A 15,567-nucleotide genomic window follows, 5' to 3' on the forward strand; every position below is an offset into this window, starting at 1 on the left:
CCCATTGTGACATCATCGACCCATTGTGACATCACTAGCTGCCATATGGCAGAAGGGCACTGCTATGTATCTCATCCAGGGTCTGCTGTTACAGAAGTGGTATCGTCTTCTGGTCCCCCTGGGATGTCTTACCTCTTACTTATTTACGTGATAAAAGTTAATAGGCACAAAGAACCTTTTATCTCTGCATGTTTGTAGCCATACACAGCAGTGGGAGCAATTGTATTAGTTCTGAAAGAAAAGATATGTTGCCCACAGATGCCAGTGGAAGTGCGCCTCCAGTGGCCAAATAATTAATTAATTTAGTATAGTGTGAATACTGCTTCATCTCTCGCGGCAGTTTTATAATCAGGAGAAATATACTAACCATGTACAGTTACCTTGTAATAAACCAGCTCATGGCCTCTCTTTCTGCAGTACAATGCATTAAGGACCACCAAGGATATTATGCCAAGGATCCTTACAAAAACCATGATGGGGACTGGGACAGATGAGGATATGTTAATCCAAATTCTCATCACCAGGGCAGAGGTAACAGGCTATAGTTTGAGAATGGACATTGTGCTGCTAGGAGGACGCAGAGTGTTTCTCACTGATAAGATCACAACATGTGCTGTATGGCCATGCACACAAATTAGGGCCCTTATTCAGATCTGATCGCAGAACAAATTTGTTCTCAAAATGGGCAAAACCATGTGGTTACTACTGAAGTAATATGTAAGAATATATATAATGTAATATAACGTATGAAGTAGCTTTTATGAACTTGGCAGAGTATATATAATGGGGTATATTGGTTTGCAAATCCACTGTACTGGTTTCTCATTTCCCTACAGTATTTGGCATGATGTTACATTACCTATTTGCTTTCTCAATGCCAAAACGTAAAAAAAAAAACTTTTTGAAAAATAAAACTGATTTAAAATCTTACTTATATTGTCTGTATTATTTATAAATAGTGATAAAGATTTTCATGAATAGATGAGCAGGACCCTCATCCCTCGTGTGCTTTTCTTCCCTTAATGTCCCATACACTATGCGATTTGGGCCAATTCCGGTAGATCAAGCTGAGATATTGGGTGAAATCGGTCCAAATCGCATGTGTATAATATCCGTTCTGATGCACAGTCCTGTGTTCATCAGAGCGGAGTCGGAGGTTGGACATTCGTCGGGAGATCAGGTGCGACTTCTCCCTTCAGAGAATTTGCATAGTGCATGGGGGCCTTTACTTAAGCCATCTTTGATAGCACCAAACCCTGTGGTTTTCTACCACGCTGATACCCTGCGGATGTGCTATAGTTATGTGCCCTGTACTTGTCCTCTATTGTATTCAGCTGTAGGTCACTGTTTCCCTCATTTGTATATGTACTCTGTAATTGGGCCCGGGGGATCCTTTGTGGTGCCATATAAATAAAGTATAATAACCATAATAATATGCGACCAGTGGCAAACGCAGGATTTTCAGAAGGGGGTTTCCAGAGGGGCGGAGCAAAGCACGGAGATGGACACTTAGGTGACCCAGTATATGCCGGGTCAGTTAAAGTATTATAGATAGACCAAATGTATATAAATAATATTAATAATAATAAAAAAAATATATATATATACATACATACACATACATACATACAGGGGCGTAGACCCCTGCGCATAGCAATGTATTGGGGCCCCTGTCAGGAATGTGCTATGAAGCCCCATCACCCATCTACTGGTAGTGTCCTAGCATAATTATTAAAAGATCTATGTATCAGAATCAGAATCAACTTTATTGGCCATGTGTGCTTGTGCACACTAGGAATTTTTTGTGGATCGTATTACATAACAAGAATACAATAAAACCACTAACAGCACACATTATGTATAACTGACTGACGTACCTGGCATTGTCCTGGTTTAAGCCTTTGAGTTATTAAATTATCAAAGAGTTGGATATAACGGTTATCATTTATAAATAATTGGCAGCTCTTCCAACACACCCATGGGGTGGCTGCTGAGTGTCGTTTTTTTTTTGTTGGGGTTTCGCCAGTAGCCCTATTCCCCAGTTTTCCTTCAGGTGTAAAAGTTTCCATACACGTTACAATTATTGAATACAGTATTGTATATAATACTGTATACAATAATTGTAACGTGTATGGGTACCTTTACTGCCAGCCCGATTGCTGTTCATGTGTGCAATGTGTAATGACCAACCTTGAAAGGAGTGTACACCGGAAGATGCTGTGGCTTTGGTCTCAAATTGCGGTTGGGGATTCTTTGCTGGATACAGGGAGGAAAATCACGCAGCGGCCTTGCACTTTTTCTCACTTGATAAATATTCCCAGACCTGGGCAGGATCCCACGGCCATGCTCTGGAGGATGAGGGACTTCCGGCAGCACTGTGGTCCCTCTGACGCCCTCGGAAGTCTTATTGGGGACACAGACACGGTTTCTCTCCACTCGCGTCTTGATAAACTTGGCCTTGCTTCCGTAGGTCATTGTGCTGCGGGATTCTTCATAAGCACTATCCGCAGGGCTGATGTGCGTGATCATAACCAATCGGCTTTTCCCACTCAGTGCTCCCTTTAGCAGCCAGGTCAGCTTGCTGTCCCGATAGTTTATATGGCTGCCTGGTCTGTCACGCAGCGCCATGATACACATCCTGAGGGTAAGAAGGGATCGGTTGATGTATCCTCCTTCTTTCATGGTCTGGCCGCTGTTCTTAGTCTGGCTTGCTCGTTCTGATCCCGCAAGGTCTACCATGTACAACTTGCCTGTGCTCACACCATCACTGGCTGTCTGCTTTATGGTGACCTGCAATACTGCATGTGAGCGGGATGAGGTCTTATTAGCGGCTGTGGGAGCTTCTGTGCGCCGCTTGTTGCCCTTCTTCAGCAGGGTCATGGCTTCCTCAGGAGTGCTAAGGGAGAATGTAGAAATCCCTTCTATGTTGGTGTTGCCATTGGGATCCTCTCTGAGGACCAAAGACCTAGAGGAAGGTCTTAATAGGTCTCGGACGGTTTCATTATAGATCTCCGCGTATGATAATGATACGGAGAAATTCTTTTTTTCCCCAGTCTCCTCAATGGCTTTAAACAGGTCCTTCAGGGTGCGATATATTACTCCAGGTTCGCGGTCCTTACCCATCATGGTGAAGGTCTTTCCAGTGCCTGTCGGGCCGTAGGCAAATATGGCAGCATTGTACCCGGACAGGATGTCACCCAATAAGGGCTTCACTGTGGAATCATACACAGTCTCCTGGGTAGCTGCCTGGTCAAACACCTGGTTAAATTGGAATGTTGTTTCTCTTGTCCTGGTGGAGCGCAGGACATCGTTAGGATCCTCACCGGGGTCCTGCAATAGCACTGTCTGCGGTCCGAGCTGGTGTGTGATGCATCGGGCGCGGTTCTTAGTCTCCGTCAAATTAACGGGACGGATGCGCAGAGCGACAGTCATTTGGTGGTCTATAGCTTTATTAGCTTTCGCCTTCTTCATTTTATATCAAACTTCAATCTTCAGAAAAGAGTGAAAAATTATCTGTGTTGGCACAAGTCCAGCAATATTAGATATGACTCAGGAAGCAGTCAGCTGCCAGTGTTCTACCCATCACAGCCCATTGTGACATCATCGGCCCATTGTGACATCATCGACCCATTGTGACATCACTAGCTGCCATATGGCAGAAGGGCACTGCTATGTATCTCATCCAGGGTCTGCTGTTACAGAAGTGGTATCGTCTTCTGGTCCCCCTGGGATGTCTTACCTCTTACTTATTTACGTGATAAAAGTTAATAGGCACAAAGAACCTTTTATCTCTGCATGTTTGTAGCCATACACAGCAGTGGGAGCAATTGTATTAGTTCTGAAAGAAAAGATATGTTGCCCACAGATGCCAGTGGAAGTGCGCCTCCAGTGGCCAAATAATTAATTAATTTAGTATAGTGTGAATACTGCTTCATCTCTCGCGGCAGTTTTATAATCAGGAGAAATATACTAACCATGTACAGTTACCTTGTAATAAACCAGCTCATGGCCTCTCTTTCTGCAGTACAATGCATTAAGGACCACCAAGGATATTATGCCAAGGATCCTTACAAAAACCATGATGGGGACTGGGACAGATGAGGATATGTTAATCCAAATTCTCATCACCAGGGCAGAGGTAACAGGCTATAGTTTGAGAATGGACATTGTGCTGCTAGGAGGACGCAGAGTGTTTCTCACTGATAAGATCACAACATGTGCTGTATGGCCATGCACACAAATTAGGGCCCTTATTCAGATCTGATCGCAGAACAAATTTGTTCTCAAAATGGGCAAAACCATGTGGTTACTACTGAAGTAATATGTAAGAATATATATAATGTAATATAACGTATGAAGTAGCTTTTATGAACTTGGCAGAGTATATATAATGGGGTATATTGGTTTGCAAATCCACTGTACTGGTTTCTCATTTCCCTACAGTATTTGGCATGATGTTACATTACCTATTTGCTTTCTCAATGCCAAAACGTAAAAAAAAAAACTTTTTGAAAAATAAAACTGATTTAAAATCTTACTTATATTGTCTGTATTATTTATAAATAGTGATAAAGATTTTCATGAATAGATGAGCAGGACCCTCATCCCTCGTGTGCTTTTCTTCCCTTAATGTCCCATACACTATGCGATTTGGGCCAATTCCGGTAGATCAAGCTGAGATATTGGGTGAAATCGGTCCAAATCGCATGTGTATAATATCCGTTCTGATGCACAGTCCTGTGTTCATCAGAGCGGAGTCGGAGGTTGGACATTCGTCGGGAGATCAGGTGCGACTTCTCCCTTCAGAGAATTTGCATAGTGCATGGGGGCCTTTACTTAAGCCATCTTTGATAGCACCAAACCCTGTGGTTTTCTACCACGCTGATACCCTGCGGATGTGCTATAGTTATGTGCCCTGTACTTGTCCTCTATTGTATTCAGCTGTAGGTCACTGTTTCCCTCATTTGTATATGTACTCTGTAATTGGGCCCGGGGGATCCTTTGTGGTGCCATATAAATAAAGTATAATAACCATAATAATATGCGACCAGTGGCAAACGCAGGATTTTCAGAAGGGGGTTTCCAGAGGGGCGGAGCAAAGCACGGAGATGGACACTTAGGTGACCCAGTATATGCCGGGTCAGTTAAAGTATTATAGATAGACCAAATGTATATAAATAATATTAATAATAATAAAAAAAATATATATATATACATACATACACATACATACATACAGGGGCGTAGACCCCTGCGCATAGCAATGTATTGGGGCCCCTGTCAGGAATGTGCTATGAAGCCCCATCACCCATCTACTGGTAGTGTCCTAGCATAATTATTAAAAGATCTATGTATCAGAATCAGAATCAACTTTATTGGCCATGTGTGCTTGTGCACACTAGGAATTTTTTGTGGATCGTATTACATAACAAGAATACAATAAAACCACTAACAGCACACATTATGTATAACTGACTGACGTACCTGGCATTGTCCTGGTTTAAGCCTTTGAGTTATTAAATTATCAAAGAGTTGGATATAACGGTTATCATTTATAAATAATTGGCAGCTCTTCCAACACACCCATGGGGTGGCTGCTGAGTGTCGTTTTTTTTTTGTTGGGGTTTCGCCAGTAGCCCTATTCCCCAGTTTTCCTTCAGGTGTAAAAGTTTCCATACACGTTACAATTATTGAATACAGTATTGTATATAATACTGTATACAATAATTGTAACGTGTATGGGTACCTTTACTGCCAGCCCGATTGCTGTTCATGTGTGCAATGTGTAATGACCAACCTTGAAAGGAGTGTACACCGGAAGATGCTGTGGCTTTGGTCTCAAATTGCGGTTGGGGATTCTTTGCTGGATACAGGGAGGAAAATCACGCAGCGGCCTTGCACTTTTTCTCACTTGATAAATATTCCCAGACCTGGGCAGGATCCCACGGCCATGCTCTGGAGGATGAGGGACTTCCGGCAGCACTGTGGTCCCTCTGACGCCCTCGGAAGTCTTATTGGGGACACAGACACGGTTTCTCTCCACTCGCGTCTTGATAAACTTGGCCTTGCTTCCGTAGGTCATTGTGCTGCGGGATTCTTCATAAGCACTATCCGCAGGGCTGATGTGCGTGATCATAACCAATCGGCTTTTCCCACTCAGTGCTCCCTTTAGCAGCCAGGTCAGCTTGCTGTCCCGATAGTTTATATGGCTGCCTGGTCTGTCACGCAGCGCCATGATACACATCCTGAGGGTAAGAAGGGATCGGTTGATGTATCCTCCTTCTTTCATGGTCTGGCCGCTGTTCTTAGTCTGGCTTGCTCGTTCTGATCCCGCAAGGTCTACCATGTACAACTTGCCTGTGCTCACACCATCACTGGCTGTCTGCTTTATGGTGACCTGCAATACTGCATGTGAGCGGGATGAGGTCTTATTAGCGGCTGTGGGAGCTTCTGTGCGCCGCTTGTTGCCCTTCTTCAGCAGGGTCATGGCTTCCTCAGGAGTGCTAAGGGAGAATGTAGAAATCCCTTCTATGTTGGTGTTGCCATTGGGATCCTCTCTGAGGACCAAAGACCTAGAGGAAGGTCTTAATAGGTCTCGGACGGTTTCATTATAGATCTCCGCGTATGATAATGATACGGAGAAATTCTTTTTTTCCCCAGTCTCCTCAATGGCTTTAAACAGGTCCTTCAGGGTGCGATATATTACTCCAGGTTCGCGGTCCTTACCCATCATGGTGAAGGTCTTTCCAGTGCCTGTCGGGCCGTAGGCAAATATGGCAGCATTGTACCCGGACAGGATGTCACCCAATAAGGGCTTCACTGTGGAATCATACACAGTCTCCTGGGTAGCTGCCTGGTCAAACACCTGGTTAAATTGGAATGTTGTTTCTCTTGTCCTGGTGGAGCGCAGGACATCGTTAGGATCCTCACCGGGGTCCTGCAATAGCACTGTCTGCGGTCCGAGCTGGTGTGTGATGCATCGGGCGCGGTTCTTAGTCTCCGTCAAATTAACGGGACGGATGCGCAGAGCGACAGTCATTTGGTGGTCTATAGCTTTATTAGCTTTCGCCTTCTTCATTTTATATCAAACTTCAATCTTCAGAAAAGAGTGAAAAATTATCTGTGTTGGCACAAGTCCAGCAATATTAGATATGACTCAGGAAGCAGTCAGCTGCCAGTGTTCTACCCATCACAGCCCATTGTGACATCATCGGCCCATTGTGACATCATCGACCCATTGTGACATCACTAGCTGCCATATGGCAGAAGGGCACTGCTATGTATCTCATCCAGGGTCTGCTGTTACAGAAGTGGTATCGTCTTCTGGTCCCCCTGGGATGTCTTACCTCTTACTTATTTACGTGATAAAAGTTAATAGGCACAAAGAACCTTTTATCTCTGCATGTTTGTAGCCATACACAGCAGTGGGAGCAATTGTATTAGTTCTGAAAGAAAAGATATGTTGCCCACAGATGCCAGTGGAAGTGCGCCTCCAGTGGCCAAATAATTAATTAATTTAGTATAGTGTGAATACTGCTTCATCTCTCGCGGCAGTTTTATAATCAGGAGAAATATACTAACCATGTACAGTTACCTTGTAATAAACCAGCTCATGGCCTCTCTTTCTGCAGTACAATGCATTAAGGACCACCAAGGATATTATGCCAAGGATCCTTACAAAAACCATGATGGGGACTGGGACAGATGAGGATATGTTAATCCAAATTCTCATCACCAGGGCAGAGGTAACAGGCTATAGTTTGAGAATGGACATTGTGCTGCTAGGAGGACGCAGAGTGTTTCTCACTGATAAGATCACAACATGTGCTGTATGGCCATGCACACAAATTAGGGCCCTTATTCAGATCTGATCGCAGAACAAATTTGTTCTCAAAATGGGCAAAACCATGTGGTTACTACTGAAGTAATATGTAAGAATATATATAATGTAATATAACGTATGAAGTAGCTTTTATGAACTTGGCAGAGTATATATAATGGGGTATATTGGTTTGCAAATCCACTGTACTGGTTTCTCATTTCCCTACAGTATTTGGCATGATGTTACATTACCTATTTGCTTTCTCAATGCCAAAACGTAAAAAAAAAAACTTTTTGAAAAATAAAACTGATTTAAAATCTTACTTATATTGTCTGTATTATTTATAAATAGTGATAAAGATTTTCATGAATAGATGAGCAGGACCCTCATCCCTCGTGTGCTTTTCTTCCCTTAATGTCCCATACACTATGCGATTTGGGCCAATTCCGGTAGATCAAGCTGAGATATTGGGTGAAATCGGTCCAAATCGCATGTGTATAATATCCGTTCTGATGCACAGTCCTGTGTTCATCAGAGCGGAGTCGGAGGTTGGACATTCGTCGGGAGATCAGGTGCGACTTCTCCCTTCAGAGAATTTGCATAGTGCATGGGGGCCTTTACTTAAGCCATCTTTGATAGCACCAAACCCTGTGGTTTTCTACCACGCTGATACCCTGCGGATGTGCTATAGTTATGTGCCCTGTACTTGTCCTCTATTGTATTCAGCTGTAGGTCACTGTTTCCCTCATTTGTATATGTACTCTGTAATTGGGCCCGGGGGATCCTTTGTGGTGCCATATAAATAAAGTATAATAACCATAATAATATGCGACCAGTGGCAAACGCAGGATTTTCAGAAGGGGGTTTCCAGAGGGGCGGAGCAAAGCACGGAGATGGACACTTAGGTGACCCAGTATATGCCGGGTCAGTTAAAGTATTATAGATAGACCAAATGTATATAAATAATATTAATAATAATAAAAAATATATATATATATACATACATACACATACATACATACAGGGGCGTCAACAGCAGCGTAGACCCCTGCGCATAGCAATGTATTGGGGCCCCTGTCAGGAATGTGCTATGAAGCCCCATCACCCATCTACTGGTAGTGTCCTAGCATAATTATTAAAAGATCTATGTATCAGAATCAGAATCAACTTTATTGGCCATGTGTGCTTGTGCACACTAGGAATTTTTTGTGGATCGTATTACATAACAAGAATACAATAAAACCACTAACAGCACACATTATGTATAACTGACTGACGTACCTGGCATTGTCCTGGTTTAAGCCTTTGAGTTATTAAATTATCAAAGAGTTGGATATAACGGTTATCATTTATAAATAATTGGCAGCTCTTCCAACACACCCATGGGGTGGCTGCTGAGTGTCGTTTTTTTTTTGTTGGGGTTTCGCCAGTAGCCCTATTCCCCAGTTTTCCTTCAGGTGTAAAAGTTTCCATACACGTTACAATTATTGAATACAGTATTGTATATAATACTGTATACAATAATTGTAACGTGTATGGGTACCGTTACTGCCAGCCCGATTGCTGTTCATGTGTGCAATGTGTAATGACCAACCTTGAAAGGAGTGTACACCGGAAGATGCTGTGGCTTTGGTCTCAAATTGCGGTTGGGGATTCTTTGCTGGATACAGGGAGGAAAATCACGCAGCGGCCTTGCACTTTTTCTCACTTGATAAATATTCCCAGACCTGGGCAGGATCCCACGGCCATGCTCTGGAGGATGAGGGACTTCCGGCAGCACTGTGGTCCCTCTGACGCCCTCGGAAGTCTTATTGGGGACACAGACACGGTTTCTCTCCACTCGCGTCTTGATAAACTTGGCCTTGCTTCCGTAGGTCATTGTGCTGCGGGATTCTTCATAAGCACTATCCGCAGGGCTGATGTGCGTGATCATAACCAATCGGCTTTTCCCACTCAGTGCTCCCTTTAGCAGCCAGGTCAGCTTGCTGTCCCGATAGTTTATATGGCTGCCTGGTCTGTCACGCAGCGCCATGATACACATCCTGAGGGTAAGAAGGGATCGGTTGATGTATCCTCCTTCTTTCATGGTCTGGCCACTGTTCTTAGTCTGGCTTGCTCGTTCTGATCCCGCAAGGTCTACCATGTACAACTTGCCTGTGCTCACACCATCACTGGCTGTCTGCTTTATGGTGACCTGCAATACTGCATGTGAGCGGGATGAGGTCTTATTAGCGGCTGTGGGAGCTTCTGTGCGCCGCTTGTTGCCCTTCTTCAGCAGGGTCATGGCTTCCTCAGGAGTGCTAAGGGAGAATGTAGAAATCCCTTCTATGTTGGTGTTGCCATTGGGATCCTCTCTGAGGACCAAAGACCTAGAGGAAGGTCTTAATAGGTCTCGGACGGTTTCATTATAGATCTCCGCGTATGATAATGATACGGAGAAATTCTTTTTTTCCCCAGTCTCCTCAATGGCTTTAAACAGGTCCTTCAGGGTGCGATATATTACTCCAGGTTCGCGGTCCTTACCCATCATGGTGAAGGTCTTTCCAGTGCCTGTCGGGCCGTAGGCAAATATGGCAGCATTGTACCCGGACAGGATGTCACCCAATAAGGGCTTCACTGTGGAATTATACACAGTCTCCTGGGTAGCTGCCTGGTCAAACACCTGGTTAAATTGGAATGTTGTTTCTCTTGTCCTGGTGGAGCGCAGGACATCGTTAGGATCCTCACTGGGGTCCTGCAATAGCACTGTCTGCGGTCCGAGCTGGTGTGTGATGCATCGGGCGCGGTTCTTAGTCTCCGTCAAATTAACGGGACGGATGCGCAGAGCGACAGTCATTTGGTGGTCTATAGCTTTATTAGCTTTCGCCTTCTTCATTTTATATCAAACTTCAATCTTCAGAAAAGAGTGAAAAATTATCTGTGTTGGCACAAGTCCAGCAATATTAGATATGACTCAGGAAGCAGTCAGCTGCCAGTGTTCTACCCATCACAGCCCATTGTGACATCATCGGCCCATTGTGACATCATCGACCCATTGTGACATCACTAGCTGCCATATGGCAGAAGGGCACTGCTATGTATCTCATCCAGGGTCTGCTGTTACAGAAGTGGTATCGTCTTCTGGTCCCCCTGGGATGTCTTACCTCTTACTTATTTACGTGATAAAAGTTAATAGGCACAAAGAACCTTTTATCTCTGCATGTTTGTAGCCATACACAGCAGTGGGAGCAATTGTATTAGTTCTGAAAGAAAATATATGTTGCCCACAGATGCCAGTGGAAGTGCGCCTCCAGTGGCCAAATTATTAATTACTTTAGTATAGTGTGAATACTGCTTCATCTCTCGCGGCAGTTTTATAATCAGGAGAAATATACTAACCATGTACAGTTACCTTGTAATAAACCAGCTCATGTCCTCTCTTTCTGCAGTACAATGCATTAAGGACCACCAAGGATATTATGCCAAGGATCCTTACAAAAACCATGATGGGGACTGGGACAGATGAGGATATGTTAATCCAAATTCTCATCACCAGGGCAGAGGTAACAGGCTATAGTTTGAGAATGGACATTGTGCTGCTAGGAGGACGCAGAGTGTTTCTCACTGATAAGATCACAACATGTGCTGTATGGCCATGCACACAAATTAGGGCCCTTATTCAGATCTGATCGCAGAACAAATTTGTTCTCAAAATGGGCAAAACCATGTGGTTACTACTGAAGTAATATGTAAGAATATATATAATGTAATATAACGTATGAAGTAGCTTTTATGAACTTGGCAGAGTATATATAATGGGGTATATTGGTTTGCAAATCCACTGTACTGGTTTCTCATTTCCCTACAGTATTTGGCATGATGTTACATTACCTATTTGCTTTCTCAATGCCAAAACGTAAAAAAAAAAAACTTTTTGAAAAATAAAACTGATTTAAAATCTTACTTATATTGTCTGTATTATTTATAAATAGTGATAAAGATTTTCATGAATAGATGAGCAGGACCCTCATCCCTCGTGTGCTTTTCTTCCCTTAATGTCCCATACACTATGCGATTTGGGCCAATTCCGGTAGATCAAGCTGAGATATTGGGTGAAATCGGTCCAAATCGCATGTGTATAATATCCGTTCTGATGCACAGTCCTGTGTTCATCAGAGCGGAGTCGGAGGTTGGACATTCGTCGGGAGATCAGGTGCGACTTCTCCCTTCAGAGAATTTGCATAGTGCATGGGGGCCTTTACTTAAGCCATCTTTGATAGCACCAAACCCTGTGGTTTTCTACCACGCTGATACCCTGCGGATGTGCTATAGTTATGTGCCCTGTACTTGTCCTCTATTGTATTCAGCTGTAGGTCACTGTTTCCCTCATTTGTATATGTACTCTGTAATTGGGCCCGGGGGATCCTTTGTGGTGCCATATAAATAAAGTATAATAACCATAATAATATGCGACCAGTGGCAAACGCAGGATTTTCAGAAGGGGGTTTCCAGAGGGGCGGAGCAAAGCACGGAGATGGACACTTAGGTGACCCAGTATATGCCGGGTCAGTTAAAGTATTATAGATAGACCAAATGTATATAAATAATATTAATAATAATAAAAAAAATATATATATATACATACATACACATACATACATACAGGGGCGTCAACAGCAGCGTAGACCCCTGCGCATAGCAATGTATTGGGGCCCCTGTCAGGAATGTGCTATGAAGCCCCATCACCCATCTACTGGTAGTGTCCTAGCATAATTATTAAAAGATCTATGTATCAGAATCAGAATCAACTTTATTGGCCATGTGTGCTTGTGCACACTAGGAATTTTTTGTGGATCGTATTACATAACAAGAATACAATAAAACCACTAACAGCACACATTATGTATAACTGACTGACGTACCTGGCATTGTCCTGGTTTAAGCCTTTGAGTTATTAAATTATCAAAGAGTTGGATATAACGGTTATCATTTATAAATAATTGGCAGCTCTTCCAACACACCCATGGGGTGGCTGCTGAGTGTCGTTTTTTTGTTTGTTGGGGTTTCGCCAGTAGCCCTATTCCCCAGTTTTCCTTCAGGTGTAAAAGTTTCCATACACGTTACAATTATTGAATACAGTATTGTATATAATACTGTATACAATAATTGTAACGTGTATGGGTACCGTTACTGCCAGCCCGATTGCTGTTCATGTGTGCAATGTGTAATGACCAACCTTGAAAGGAGTGTACACCGGAAGATGCTGTGGCTTTGGTCTCAAATTGCGGTTGGGGATTCTTTGCTGGATACAGGGAGGAAAATCACGCAGCGGCCTTGCACTTTTTCTCACTTGATAAATATTCCCAGACCTGGGCAGGATCCCACGGCCATGCTCTGGAGGATGAGGGACTTCCGGCAGCACTGTGGTCCCTCTGACGCCCTCGGAAGTCTTATTGGGGACACAGACACGGTTTCTCTCCACTCGCGTCTTGATAAACTTGGCCTTGCTTCCGTAGGTCATTGTGCTGCGGGATTCTTCATAAGCACTATCCGCAGGGCTGATGTGCGTGATCATAACCAATCGGCTTTTCCCACTCAGTGCTCCCTTTAGCAGCCAGGTCAGCTTGCTGTCCCGATAGTTTATATGGCTGCCTGGTCTGTCACGCAGCGCCATGATACACATCCTGAGGGTAAGAAGGGATCGGTTGATGTATCCTCCTTCTTTCATGGTCTGGCCGCTGTTCTTAGTCTGGCTTGCTCGTTCTGATCCCGCAAGGTCTACCATGTACAACTTGCCTGTGCTCACACCATCACTGGCTGTCTGCTTTATGGTGACCTGCAATACTGCATGTGAGCGGGATGAGGTCTTATTAGCGGCTGTGGGAGCTTCTGTGCGCCGCTTGTTGCCCTTCTTCAGCAGGGTCATGGCTTCCTCAGGAGTGCTAAGGGAGAATGTAGAAATCCCTTCTATGTTGGTGTTGCCATTGGGATCCTCTCTGAGGACCAAAGACCTAGAGGAAGGTCTTAATAGGTCTCGGACGGTTTCATTATAGATCTCCGCGTATGATAATGATACGGAGAAATTCTTTTTTTCCCCAGTCTCCTCAATGGCTTTAAACAGGTCCTTCAGGGTGCGATATATTACTCCAGGTTCGCGGTCCTTACCCATCATGGTGAAGGTCTTTCCAGTGCCTGTCGGGCCGTAGGCAAATATGGCAGCATTGTACCCGGACAGGATGTCACCCAATAAGGGCTTCACTGTGGAATTATACACAGTCTCCTGGGTAGCTGCCTGGTCAAACACCTGGTTAAATTGGAATGTTGTTTCTCTTGTCCTGGTGGAGCGCAGGACATCGTTAGGATCCTCACTGGGGTCCTGCAATAGCACTGTCTGCGGTCCGAGCTGGTGTGTGATGCATCGGGCGCGGTTCTTAGTCTCCGTCAAATTAACGGGACGGATGCGCAGAGCGACAGTCATTTGGTGGTCTATAGCTTTATTAGCTTTCGCCTTCTTCATTTTATATCAAACTTCAATCTTCAGAAAAGAGTGAAAAATTATCTGTGTTGGCACAAGTCCAGCAATATTAGATATGACTCAGGAAGCAGTCAGCTGCCAGTGTTCTACCCATCACAGCCCATTGTGACATCATCGGCCCATTGTGACATCATCGACCCATTGTGACATCACTAGCTGCCATATGGCAGAAGGGCACTGCTATGTATCTCATCCAGGGTCTGCTGTTACAGAAGTGGTATCGTCTTCTGGTCCCCCTGGGATGTCTTACCTCTTACTTATTTACGTGATAAAAGTTAATAGGCACAAAGAACCTTTTATCTCTGCATGTTTGTAGCCATACACAGCAGTGGGAGCAATTGTATTAGTTCTGAAAGAAAATATATGTTGCCCACAGATGCCAGTGGAAGTGCGCCTCCAGTGGCCAAATTATTAATTACTTTAGTATAGTGTGAATACTGCTTCATCTCTCGCGGCAGTTTTATAATCAGGAGAAATATACTAACCATGTACAGTTACCTTGTAATAAACCAGCTCATGTCCTCTCTTTCTGCAGTACAATGCATTAAGGACCACCAAGGATATTATGCCAAGGATCCTTACAAAAACCATGATGGGGACTGGGACAGATGAGGATATGTTAATCCAAATTCTCATCACCAGGGCAGAGGTAACAGGCTATAGTTTGAGAATGGACATTGTGCTGCTAGGAGGACGCAGAGTGTTTCTCACTGATAAGATCACAACATGTGCTGTATGGCCATGCACACAAATTAGGGCCCTTATTCAGATCTGATCGCAGAACAAATTTGTTCTCAAAATGGGCAAAACCATGTGGTTACTACTGAAGTAATATGTAAGAATATATATAATGTAATATAACGTATGAAGTAGCTTTTATGAACTTGGCAGAGTATATATAATGGGGTATATTGGTTTGCAAATCCACTGTACTGGTTTCTCATTTCCCTACAGTATTTGGCATGATGTTACATTACCTATTTGCTTTCTCAATGCCAAAACGTAAAAAAAAAAAACTTTTTGAAAAATAAAACTGATTTAAAATCTTACTTATATTGTCTGTATTATTTATAAATAGTGATAAAGATTTTCATGAATAGATGAGCAGGACCCTCATCCCTCGTGTGCTTTTCTTCCCTTAATGTCCCATACACTATGCGATTTGGGCCAATTCCGGTAGATCAAGCTGAGATATTGGGTGAAATCGGTCCAAATCGCATGTGTATAATAT

The sequence above is a fragment of the Crinia signifera genome, chromosome 9 (genome assembly GCF_055691185.1).
Source record: "Crinia signifera chromosome 9, ASM5569118v1, whole genome shotgun sequence".
NCBI lineage: Eukaryota > Metazoa > Chordata > Amphibia > Anura > Myobatrachidae > Crinia > Crinia signifera.